This window comes from Cupressus sempervirens, chromosome 11 (assembly GCF_028749045.1).
Source record: "Cupressus sempervirens isolate cs-2001-9-10 chromosome 11, ASM2874904v1, whole genome shotgun sequence".
In the NCBI taxonomy this organism is placed as follows: Eukaryota; Viridiplantae; Streptophyta; class Pinopsida; order Cupressales; family Cupressaceae; genus Cupressus; species Cupressus sempervirens.
The window spans coordinates 693,634,681-693,649,221 of record NC_143128.1 but is presented as its reverse complement, the minus strand read 5'-3'; positions in this window follow the sequence as shown (position 1 = coordinate 693,649,221).

The following is a 14,541-nucleotide window of genomic DNA, read 5'->3' as shown; positions in this document are numbered from 1 at the left end:
AATTTATTATGTGAACTAAATATCATATTTATTTTATTGATGAAGAGGATTTGAGAAGTTCTTCATATAAAAAGTATCTAGAGGAAATATCGAGTTATGAAGAGGAAACTACAAATTGACATTTGATTAGTTATACTTTAACAAGACAAAGTGATTGTTTAAATCATGTTGATAGAGGAGAAGATAGTGATGTTCAAGTCTTGACAAGTGCAAGAAAATATAGATCACTTATGTAGGCTTGGCCAAGCAATAGAGTAAAAGACCAAGGAATTTTAATGTACATTTCGAGTGATGCTAGTGTCAACCAAGCCACTATATGTGCCAAGAAAATCCAGTGTTGACCGAGTATTAGTATCGACTAAGTGAAAAAGTTGATGTCAAGAAAGAAGTTATATAGCGACCGAGAAATTTAGTGATGATCGAGTGTCAGAACTTAGTGTTGGCCAAGGAACACCATTTTAATTATTTGAGAGGAATCATAGTTTCTAGCCAACTATGTTGAGTTCTTTGGATATGGAAAATGGGTTGAAGATAAGGATTGATGAGTTGGATCATTTAATTGTAGGAGAGGATTAAGTAAATGATCTAAGAAATAAATTTAAAGAGATGTTTCTAAAAAAGATGAGATAACCAAAAAGTTGATTAGATATGTTGTATTTGATAGATTGAATCACAAACCCTAAGATCTATGGTGTTGATTAAGTTGCAAAAGATCATAATTGCATATTTAAGGAGGTACAAAGGAAAACTTTCTAATGTAGCAAGGGTTTGAGGTTACCCCTACTAGAGGTAATCTAGATCTCTGCAAATAACCACATAGTGGAAACACAATAACAAGACACACAATATGATACCAATGCAACTCTTTATTTATAAAACAATTATTTACATGCAATAAGCCCAATTGTAAGGCCTTCTAAGTTAGGGCCAACTACAAAAAGAAATTACAAAATAGTTATACAAGCTCCCTCAAGGTCCAACTCACAATACTAAACCCAACTAGTCTAAATACACACTCTTGTAGAAACCTATAAGGAAGATCTAAACTTTTTCTCGCAAGCCAACCAAGCAATCTCCTTGTTTCCCAAGCCTCGGCTACTAGCCCTTCTCAAAACTTGCTCCTACACTTCTTCCTCTTCTCCAAGCTAGATAATCTATTGTTACATGCCTTAAGACTCCAAAATACACCCCTGCTTATACCTAAGCCAGCCATAGGTTGGCCTATCCCATTACAAATTAAAATAAACCCTTTCATTAAATTTTTGCATAAACCACAAGTTGTTGTAGTACAAATTAAATACCCATTCATAAAATAAATGCCAAAATTTGTCTCACTAACAACTCAGGCACCATAGGAACAAAGAACAAACTAAGTGTCAAAGAAAACCATGTCAAGTGTCAGTATTCCACCATACATAATCAAGATCCTTTACTGATCGAGTTGACTTAGGAAAAACTATTTTTGAGCTCCCTGTAAACCGAGCTCCCAATATCTGTCGAGTGGGCCCCAAGCATCATTGAACATCTTCATTAATTGAGACACTCAGTTAACACAATCAAACCAAATCAGTATCGATTCAGCCACCCTTTGTTCTTTTCCTGAGTCCTCCAACTCTAAGGTCAATCCATACAAACATGTAGGATTGCTAACCAACCATGGATGTTGCTGCATCAGACACCCCAGGTTTGAAAAGATGTTCTCAGTATTTGGAAGAACATCTTCTAGGATTCAAAATATAAATCCCAATTTGGTTCTTCACATACATATCCTCCAAGTCCTCAACTTGTGCATCCTTTTCCTTTCTCTTCTTCTTCTTCTTTTCATCTTTTCATCCATCCTTGGTTTGCTATAGGTTAGTTTTCCATGTTGATCTCCAACCCTCTTAAAATCTGCCAACTCGACTTCTAATACTTAGGTTCCTCCTACTAAGATCCTCATTCAAAAAAGGAATCAGGGAATGCTTATTTCTACCTTTCACAATTATAAACACATTCATGACACAATCATGCACATCCATGCAATCATACTACCAAGGTGTACTAAGAAACACATAACAACTATTCATGTCCACAATATCACACAATACTTTATCCTTATACTACCGAATCTGAAAATCAATAAGACATTGCTCCCTCACTTCCAAAAAATAGTTATCTTGCAACTAGGCAATTCTATAAGGATAAAAATGTCTTAGTCTTCTCAAACCAAGTTTCTGAACCATCTCCTCAGCAACAAGGTTGTCAATACTAACACCATCCATAATCACCTTATAGACTTTACCACCAAACTTACAATGAGTCCTAAAAAACCATTCCTTTAACAAGATTACATTGTCCTCTAACCAATCAACACTAATCAAGCCAATAAACTCTCTCCTTGATTAGGTTGACTGTCATGGCCTTCAACCTCATTCTCAACATCTCTCATACCATGAGGATATTCAAATGATATATGCCCTACTTCACCATATCTATAGTAAGTACCTTTAAACTCACCTCTACCTATCCTTCTCTTTTGATTAATAGGTTTTGGTTCATCTTCTTAACTTGGTTTAGCTTTTGCCAAGATATTCGACTTCTCCTTCTCTCTAGAATTGCCTTGACATTTCCTCTTCAACTTATCTTCTACCTTTAGATCATACTGATAAGAATCCTCAATCAAATCAATCTTCAAAATACCAACCTCATCTTTGATATTGAATCTCAAACCATTAATGTATCTAAGCTACCTTCTCCTTTGACAATTCTTTATGCCCAAACTGAATAGAACTCCTTGGTATAATCTTTCATAGTCATTCCTTTTTGTTTCAATTTCTGTAACCTTTTGAACAACTCAAGTTCATAATTAGTAGGAATAAAATCATCCATCAATTTAGTTACCAACAACCTCCATTTAGTGATCTTTATTTCATCTTCCTCCTCTCTATCTCTTTGCAGTTCTTTCCACCAAAGATTAGCATGTCCTTTAAAATTAGTTTGTACCAACCTTACACTGAGTGGATCTTCAATATTCTCAAGCTTAAAGGAGTATTACAATTCACCAATCCAGTCAATCAGGTCTTTAGGTGTCAAAGTACCTAATAAATTAGAAACATCCATCTTATGATTCAACTTTTATTAAGATCTAGGTCTAGCAAATTGACCAGCCCTAGTTTCAATATGTCTCTCCACATGATTAGTTTTGTCCTCACCACTAGATCGAGTAACTTCAAAGTGTTTAGCCACTTCCTCATAACCATCTTCACTACCGACATGCCAAGGTACACCACCTATAGCACTCAAAATTTTAGCAATCACGTCACTCTTCATCAATGCTATATCAGATTTGAATTATACTTTAATCTTCTTAGAGATCCTTTCTTCTACAACAACACTAAGATCATCAATTTTGCTAGGGTCCAATATTATTGGAGGCATCTTACAAGATCCTTTGCAAACCCAAGGCAATAAATCTAGAATATCAATCAGCTCCACAAGATCAACCTTCTCTTCCAACCTTCACCCAAGTCTTGGTGTAAACTACCTCAACTTCAGTACTTGATTTACACACTTAGGAACAACTGAGCTCTAATACCACTTGATGGAGTGAGAATCTGAGGGTACCCTTATTGGAGATAATTTGGATCCCTATAAATAACCACATAGTGGCAGTATAGCAATAAGATACACAATATGATACCAATGCAATTCTTTATTTATAAAGTAGTTGTTTAAATTCCATATGCCCAACTGTAAGGCCTTCTAGGTTAGGGCTAAATACAAAAGAAAATTACAAAATAGTTCTACAAGATCTCTCAAGATCCAACTCACAACACTAACCCTAGCTAGTCCAGATCCACACTCTAGTAGAAACCTCCAAGGAAGATCTAAAGTTGTGCTTGCAAGCTCACCAAGCAATCTCCTTATTTCCTAAGCCTCGGCTACTAGCCCTTCTCAAAACTCACTTCTACAATTCATCCTCTTCTCCAAGCTAGATGATCTACTATCTTATGCCTTAAGACTCCACAAAACACCCCTACTTATACCCAACTAACCCACAGGTCAACCTAGCCCATTACAAATTAAAATCAACCCTTACATTAAATGTTTCCATAAGCCAAAAGTTGGTTGCAACACAAATTAAATACTCATACATTAAAAAATGTCAAAAGTTGGCTCCCTAACAACTTAAGCACCACAGGAACAAAGACCAAACTGGGTGTCAAAGAACACTATGCCAAGTGTTAACATTCCACTAGACATGACCAATTTCCTTCACTAACTAAGCTAACTTGGAAAAAACTACTGTCAAGCTTCCAGTGCAAACTGAGCTCCCAATATCTAGAAAGTGCCTCAAGCATCACCAAAGATCTTCATTAATCAAGTCACTTAGGTAATAAAACAACCAAACTAACTCAGTATCAACCTAGTCACCCTTCATTCTTTGACTTAGTCCTCCAACTCATGGGTCAATCCATGCCAACATGTAGGATTTCTAGCCAACCAAGGATGCTCCTGCATCACTTTCAGTATGCTTATGTGGAAGAGAAGAAAGTAGAGAACAAGTGTGTGTTTGGAAGAGTTTCAAAGATTTGAAGCTATTATTGATTTTTTTTACTAGCAAATCTAAGTAGAAGGCTTAATTGAGTTGTGAAGAAGTGAAGGGTGATTTCTTGAAGAGTTGCCAATCTAACATTGAGATGATAATGGAGCCATAAAATGAATATGTATGAGGAGTTGAACATAGATTTGAACATGTAGAGTTAGTTGTACTAAATAGATCAAACCTACTAGTACTTTCTAACCATTGTGAATAGTATTTAAAATCCTTTAATCAAGGTTAACCTAATAATCATAAGGATTGAACAATTTATGTAAATCCTTTAACCAGGTGACATTCTAATAGAATGTTTTAAATTCTTCAAACAAGGCCACTCCTAATAGGGTGTTTTGAGTGTTAATGCCTCATAATGTGGATCTAATACTCCCTGGAGTGGAGGAACTTTATTACTTAGTTTTTTATCTTCTTCTTTTTCTAGTTTGGTGTCTTGGGATCTCATGTGAAATCATCCTTTCTCATGTGAGAATGCAAGATCTCACATAGAGTATTGGGTTTCCTTGCATGGCCTTTGGCACTTTCTCATGCAAAACTCAACAATAGTTTTGGGTATCTTAGTTGTTTGGTCAAGTACTTTCTTGATCTGTATGGTGGACATCCTTTGAATGGAAAATACTTCCTCACATGGCACGCTGCACATCTTTGTACAAAAATTTGTCAGTTTGTGGTCCTCATGTGAAAAAAGGGGGCATCTCCACTAATTTTTGGGATCAATTTTTGGTGATTCTAGTACCCTTTGGGTTTACTTAATTTTCCATGCCTTAACAAATCTTATATTCTTTGTTTTATTTTTCTTTTGGGTTTCTATTTTCTATTGTGTGTGTGTCAATTCGGGTAGTGGCATTTTGAGATTCGTTGTTTTCGGGATGGTGGTTAAGTCTTCCATTGTGATCTATGTGATCCGAGTATGATGTTGTCATGTGCACTCATACTTGTTAAAAAAATCTTGGCTTGTATTTCATCCTTGTTCCAAAGATCTCCAGGCGAGGCATTACATGTTATTATGATGCTTTATTGTTTAAATGTTTACATTCTGCAAATCTGTTATTTTTAAAAACAATGGATAGCTAGTTAATGTTGCTAATAGTTTATAGTAAAGTCTAATCAATGGAATGATAAGATATGAAATTGTATTTTTTTTCAATTGTTACATTTGGACCTCCGATAACTAATTCAACCCCCCCCCCCCCCCCCCCCCCAAAGCTATTCTAAATATTTTAACAATTAGTATCAGAGTATTGGTGCATGTAAAGAAGAGTTTTAAGGTACTCAAAGTTAAAGATCATGGTATACAAGAGAAAGGACCCAAAGTTGAACAAAGCTAACTTTTCTGCATGGAATAAGTTGATGAGATTACATATATCCAACATTAGTGATGTTGCACTGGAGTTTCTAGATAATGCATATGTAGACATTACAACAATCCCTCTAACTACCCAACAACTAAAAGAAAAGAAAGAACATAATCACTCAATGTTGGAGATTGTTTTAGCCCTAAGCTATGATGAGTTTGATGACTTAAAGGAATGCACAAATTCAAAGGAAATGTAGGATAAAGAAAAGACTATGTATGGAGGAGATTATAATGTCTTGAGAGCCAAATTAGAAACCCTAAAAGGTAAGTTCAATGAGATGAAAATGACAAAAGGTGTGAACATAGTACAATATTGTATGAGAATCAAAGAATTTGTCAATACTATTAGAGGAGCTCATGGAAAGATTGTAGATGAAATAATAATCAGCAAGATATTGAGAACTCTACTTAATATTTATGCTATTAGTGTTTCTGCAATATAAGAGCTAAGATGTACACCAAGTAATAACCTAACTCTAGAAGGAGTAATTAGTAGGCTTGCTACTTTTGAGATGTCACATATTCATAATTACACTCTACTACTATTGAATATTCTTTTAAATCACAATTGGTTCTTAGCAAGAAAGGAAAAAAGAAAATATGTGAAAAATGATAGTGATACTTCTAATGATGAAATTGATGAACTTGAGCCAATGATAGCTAGGAGATTTGGAAGAGGCAAAGCAAAATACAAAAGTAAGCTTCCTATAATCTATTTTCATGCAACAAGGCTAATCATATTGCTACAATGAGTTCTAATTGATAAGACAAGGATGAGAGCAAGTAAAAAGGAAGAAGATATGACAAAGACTTCAAGAAAAGCAAGAACTACAAGGACAAAGATAAGAAATCTTGTTATATTGCTAAAGAAGAAATTGATAATGAGTCTAAAAGTAATAATGAAGAAGTAGTCTATGTTTTCATGAAAGAAGATTCTTATGAAGATGAGAAAACTACTTCAATTTCTTATGTCAACAAAAGTGATAGATGGATAATTGATAGTGGTTGCTCTAATCACATGACTGATGATAAAAGTCAATTTGAGGACATTGGACCATACAAAGGTGGATGTGTAAATTTTGGTAATGATATTCTATGTCTTGTAAGAGGTAAATGGACAATTTAACTAACTGATAAAATTAAATATGTCAATATTTACTGGGTTGAAGGACTTAACTATAATTTGTTGAGTATTTCATAGTTAAACAATTCAGGTTATAGACTTGAATTCTATTACAGAAAGGCCAAAATATTTGATGATGATGGTAAACTAATTGAAAGTGGTGACCAAACAAGAGGTAAGTTGTTCTACCTAGATTTATCTAATGAGACATGCTTTATTGCACAGTATGAAGATATTTGGTTATGGCACAAAAGGTTATGTCATGTAAATTTTAACAATTTGGTTAACATTTGTAAAATGAAATGAGTAAGAGGATTTCCTAAACTGAAGAAACTTAACAATGTTGTGTGTAAACAATGTCAATTTGGAAAAATGACAGTCTAGTTTCAAGAGAAAAATATATTCATCCGATGACATTTTGGAATTGGTTCATACTGACTTATGTGGATGTATTGGAGTTCAAAGCTACTATGGAGACAAATACATCATTTTATTTGTAGATGAATACTCTAGAATGATGATTTTGATATTTCTTAAAGAAAAATATGATGCTTTTAAGATATTTAAGTGGTTTTTGGCTATAGTTGAGAAGGAGACAGGGAAGATTTTGAAGTGCTTGAGATCTAATAGAGGTGATGAATTCATTTCCAATGAGTTCAACATATTCTACAGTGATAGAGGATTCAAAAGGCAGATGTCTACACCTAGGAGCCCTCCTTAGAATGGAATAGTTGAAAGAAAGAATATATCAATCATGGATTGTGCTGAAACACTAATGATGGAAATAAATGTGTCATAGAAATATTGGAGAGAAGTTGTAAGTACAACTATTTATACTCTGAACAAAGTGCAAGTCAAGAAAGGTAAAAATGCTACACCTTTTGAATTATGGTATGGTTATGCACCTCATGTGAAATATTTCAAAGTCTTTGGAAGAAAATGTTACATACTTAAAAGACAATAGGAATGGAAAACTTGATGCTAAAAGTGATGAAGGCATATTCTTAGGATATTCTACAAAGTGTAAAGCTTATAAGAATTTGAATTCTAACATTAACAAAGTTGTGGAAAGTGCAAATGTAATAATTGATGAATTTATAGAGAAAAATGAAGTTGAATGTAAGACATAACCTAAATATTACAGTTCATTCATATATGTGAATGGAAGTGCTCCAAGTAGTCCACCTAAACAAGAAATCAAAGTTGTAGATCCTTAGCAGACTAGGAATACTAAGTTGCAATAACTAGTTGTCAAGAAATGGAATGTAGGTGTTGAGAAATAGATAGATGATGTTGAGTCACAAATAGAGGAAGTTGAACAATAGTTAGACAATGTCAAGCACACATAAACTAAATCTAAACCTATGTAAGGAACAGATGATGAGGTTGAGATTATTTTTCAAAATAAATCCATTGAAGAAAAAAGAAGAAAAGAGTCTGTGTTAGCAAAATATGTCAGAAGACATCAAACACTTGAACAAATCATTGGAGATAAAGAGTTTGGTGTTATGACAAGAAAAAGACTATAAAGTGATACATGATTACTTTGTGAGTTTGAGCCCAAATCTATGAAATATGCTTTGGGGAATGAAGACTGGATATAAGCTATGAATGAAGAAATTAAACAAATTGAAAAGAACAAAACTTGGTCTCTAGTACCCAAACCTAAAGACAAAAATGTTATTTGAACAAAGTGAATATTCAGAAACAAGTTGAATGAGAAAGGTGAAGTTATAAGGAATAAAGCTAGATTTGTATGCAAAGGATATGCATGAGAGGAAGATGTTGACTATAGGGAAAAAATTCCCTTGTAGCAAGATTAGAAGGACATTGATCTATACTTGCATATTCTACTTATAAAGGATTCAATGTATATCAAATGGATGTCAAAACTGCATTTTTGAATGGAATACTAGAAGAAGTATAAATACAATAGCCTAAAGGGTTTATGGACCTTGACAAGAAGAACATGGTATGCAAGTTGCATAAAGCTTTATATGGTTTGAAATAAGCCCTAAGAGCATGGTATGAAAGACTTCATAATTATTTGGTAAAGATTGGTTTTACAAGGACAAATGATAACATCAATCTATATTTAAAGACTAGAAAGAACAATGAGGTATTGTTATATGAAATTTTTATGGATGATATCATATTTGGAGGAAAGCAAGCATTATGCAAAACTTTTTTTGATGAAATGAAGAAGGAATTTAAAATGTTAACGTTTGTTGAGATCAAATTCTTTGTTGGTTTACAAGTATATCAGATGAAGCAATGTATCTTCATTACACAGTTAAAATATATCAAGGAGATATTAAAAACTTTTGGGATGGAAGACTTTAAACCATTGGGTGCACCTATGATTACTAGACACAAACTATCTAAGAATGACAATTATGCTGATGTGAACCAGACACAATATAGATCATGATTGGCAAAATGCGATTTTTTTTCATAGCAGACCAGATACTCCATTAGTTATTGGGATAGTTGTTATATTTTCATCAAGTCCTAAGGACAATCACATGATGATATTAAAGAGTATACTAAGATATCTAAAAGGAGAAAAAGTCTATGGATTATATTACAATAAGAATGATAGGTTTTAACTAAAGGTATTTACTGATTCTGATTGGGCAAGAAATGTTGATGAAAGAAAGAGAACTCAAAGAAAGAGCACAAGTGTTGGTGAATTATTTCTAGGAAAGAGACTAGTTTCAAGACAAGCAAGAAGTAGAACTACATTTCCTAATCAACTATTTAAGCCAAGTATGTGGCAGCAACTATAAATTGTTCAGATATTATGTGGATCAAGAAATTGTTGAAAGGTATGAAGGAACAAATTACGGATCCAGTGATTATCTATTCTGATAACACAAGTCCTATTAATATATCAAAGAACCATGTTATGCACACAAAGAAAAAACACATTGCTATAAAGTATTATTACTTGAGAGAGATAGCTTAAGACAAAGAAATGAAATTAGAATATGTGAATATAAAAGAGCAAATTGCTAACATATTCACTGAAGCTTTACCTAAGGATGCTCATGAATATCTTAGAGCTAAACTAGGGGTGATTCCCCTAAAAAAAGTTTCTATCAGAGAATAATTGCATCAAATGTGTTGAACAACCTATATTACACATTGATGCAGATAGTTCTACTTTGGGAGTTGACTAAGGTAGTGGTGAAGAAGAAGAACAACATAAAAGATCAGTCATATGAAGGTGACAAATGAAGAATTGAGACTTAACATGCAATTACCTACATAATCAAGATGTATGAAGTAAAGAGTTAGTGTCTTTGGCATTGTTGTCAAAGAGGGAAAGATTGAATAGAAATATAATAAAGAAAGAGGGAGATATTGATTGCACAAAATACTTGAGGAAGATATTGCAATATGGGATAGATTATCTTCAAAGAGGGAGATCATTCAAGAATGATAAATTGATTACTTAGAGGGAGTTCATTTGTACCAATTGATTTTTCTATTTTTTTATTTTTTTTTACTCACGTGAATTGAATATGCCCAATAAAAAAGTTCATGACCACTAGCTCACATAAATTTTGGGGCTTAAATTTTTAAGCCTTGATGAGGGAACAACTCAAGACAAATGAATACAATAGGAAAGGAAAATTTTATTATCTATATTAAGAAGCTATTACATATATTCAAATAACAATAGGCTCTGCTACATGTCTTATGGGCTATAATTTTATTAGATTCTAGAGAAAAACCCTTCCCACGGTACCTTCTCCCAAACTCTATTAAAAAAATAAAAATAAATCTTTTAAACCTCAAGAATGGGCCTTAAGTAGCCTATTTTAGGTTTAGGATTAGGAATACATTTTATATTGTACCATTTGGTGGCCACCACAAAAATAGGTTGTAGAATTCAAGTTAGAAGTCAGTGCAACATTATAAGATTCTAGAAAAGGTATTCCAACTTCCTAGAGACATAGCTTTTCATTTGAGACTTCAATTGACAAACTATTTACATTTTTGGAAAGTTCTCTGAGAGCACTATAGTCATTTGAGAAACTTTGTGCGCCCCCCACTTTATGGGACCTTACAAGGTTGTTTAGTGCCTCAAATTGGACTACAAAGAATTTTTAGCAGGTCTCAGGGAAGCTTAAAATTATAATAGCTTTCAACTTGCAAAAACTTTTGACCTGATTTTTTTTTTGGAGCACTTGAAATCTTAATTCCAATCATATCTCCAACTTACACCCCATAACTCTTGATAATTATGGATGTATAAGAAATAACCCATTTTCTACACTTGCACTTATCCTAAGGTGCACAAAAAAACTAGAAATATGAGAGTCATAATCACTATTTAGCCCAAATGGGTATCCATAAATACAAACACATTACATAAAAATATCACTAAACATATTTTTGGGTGACAAAGGATTTCCCTTACACCATTGGATAGACTTGCATTAGACACCTAGAGTTGTTTGAAATGTGATCTAGTCACGTTTGAGCTGGATGAGGAAAACCCAAGCAATCAACCTCTACCTTAGATAACTAGGTTGAGTCTTCTATGAGTCATCCTTTCCACTTCAAAAGATACTCCTCATAGTGTCTATTTGTAGTACTCCTTACGTGGTTTTCCAAGATTTCTTCAATCTCCTCCTTCTTAGAGGTAGGAATTGGCCATTGTTTAGCTATTGGTTCCTCCTCTATACCATATTCATGATAGTCTATTAAATCTACAATATTGAAAAAAAGAGAAATGTCGATTCAATCCAACAACTCCACTTCCTGAATCATGATTCTTTAAAATCTTATAGGAAAAAATTTTCTTTCTTTTAGCTTGTTGTAAGTGCCCACTGGAAATTGTCCTTTTTCTCAAATACACAATAACCAAATCTCCAACTTGGAATTCCTTTATGTCTCCCCTTTTGATTTACCCTAACCTTATACTGCATTTTCATCTTGATGATATGCTCACACACTTCCTCATGCAAGTTATTGACATATTCAACAAAGTTATGTGCCTCAACACTAGTTATGGCTCCTTGCTCCATCTTCCTCAACTTTGGTGCAGTCCTTGGACTCCTCACATACACAATTTGGAATGGTGACCTACCAACACTCTTGTTCATAGAATTATTGTAAGAGAATTATGCCTATGGTATAATCAAATCCCATTCCTTGGGCTTATCCCCTACTAAACACCTCAATAGATTACCCAAACTTTTATTCACTACTTCAATTCACCCTTCAATTTAGGGGTGATGTGTAGAATTTAACTTTAACTTTGTCTTCAACTTCTTCCATAAGGTTCTCCAAAAGTACCCAACAAACTTTGTATCTCAAACTAAAACAATACTCTTTGGAAGACCATGTAACCTCACCGCCTCTCTAAAAAATAAATTTGCAATGTAAACAACATCATAGGTCTTGTGGAAAAGAATTAAATGAGTCATCTTCAAAAACCTATCAACCACCACAAATATTGAATATTTTCCTCTTTGTGTCATTGACAAACCATGAACAAAATCCATACTTATGTCTTCCCAAGGATTTGATGAAACATGCAATGGCTGATAGAGTCCAGTATTTTGACTCACTTCTTTAGCTATCTGACACACTAGACAACTCTGCACATAAATTCTTCACATCCTGTGAAAATTGAGGCAAAAAATAATGTTCACTGATAATGGAAATTGTCTTATCTCGATCAAAGTGTCCTTTCATTCCTCCACTATGTTTATGTTAGAATGTAAAATCCACCAATATAACTGAGGGGGTGAGGGGTTTGAATTAGTTATCCAACTATTATAACAATTATCAACTATATTAATACTTAATCATATGAGAAATAAGTGACCATAACAAAATACTCATAGACAATAACACCATATATGTTAACTAGGGAAACCCATGATTAGAGGGAAAACCTCGGCGGGGATGGTACCCACAAAATGATGTGCTAATATAATATTCCTTGTTAGAGGATGGACCCTGTTAAGATCCAATGAAATACATTCAGTACATATCAGTTTCTATTAGGATACTTCAAATCCTTGTTAGGAGATTCCAACACTATTAGGATTTGTAGAATGTAGATGAACCAACTATCTAAATAGCTTCAGGGGTAAGATCACTAAACTCACTGTGCAACAGATCTTTGTATTATTCCTTGTGCCACAGAATAATAGAATAAATTGTACTTGTTCTTCCTCTTCCTCTATCTTGTCAACTAGACTTCTACTCTTGATCTTGATACTAGATCACCAACTTTGCATCCAATAATCTCTTGGATCACTTACTCACATTTACCAAATACTCTTCTCTTTCTCGCTCTATCATGATCACAATGCATACTTACAATCAAGGAAAATGCCTTCCTTTATACCGTGTCCTCAAAAGAACTCCTTCAGTCAGCCTTGAGGCTTTCCTAATTAATTATAATTGGACCACATCAAGATACTTAATTATATTACAATTACACAACATTGTTAGCTCACAGTCTTTTCAATTTTTCACACATGCGACTCTAGACCTTGTGCACTCACTAACATCATCATCAGAATGTCTTCTATCACAATTTAACTTCACATATCATGATTCTATCTCAATAAAGATACATAATCAATCACTAGAAACTACTTCTTAGATACTTTGTATGTATATTGCTCTTTGTATATCAAGTATATCTTCTGCATATCTTCTCCTTACTTGATGTGAACTTAACCTCGTCATCAGGACATAGTTTAGAATATTTCCTTAATAACGCTTGATCTAGCCATCAAACCTCTACCTGTACGACCTCATTCTCTATCTTCTACTCTGTCAGTCTTCACACAATTAATGCTATGTTGACATCAATGACAAACACAATCATGACTACAACATGTCAATCATGTTAACAATCTGAACATGCTCTGGCAATGCTTGGGATACTCCCCCAAAGGGATAATATCAACATTCATGATAACAACTCACCCTTTGGCATTGATGGCAACATAGATGAAAAAAATCTAAGTTCTAAGAATACCAACAACATTATGTTGCTATTGTTGTTGTTCTCATCTTTTCAAATCATCTTCATCAATCAAATCTGAGCCTCACTAGAACACTACTCTATTTAATATATCTTTCTTTGGGATCGACATCAATTTTTCATATTAAACAACTCTCAGCTTCTCCCCCATTCAATGTATCTTCCCATTGAAATCTTATATATAGGAGATATCAATATCTCCCCCATTCATACATAGAGATGTTTTTCATGCATATTCTCCCCCATTGACATCACTGATAAAGGCTTCATTAGGTCAATCATTTGCTCCAATTCTTCAATCAGCTCAAGTGTCCAAAGAAATTGTTTTAGAGCAATTACCAAGAGTCATAGATGACTCTACTCATCTCGAATACTCCCCATACAAAAAGCATCAACATTCACTCTAGTCAAATGATAGTGTTATGTACCACTAGACTAATGCAACC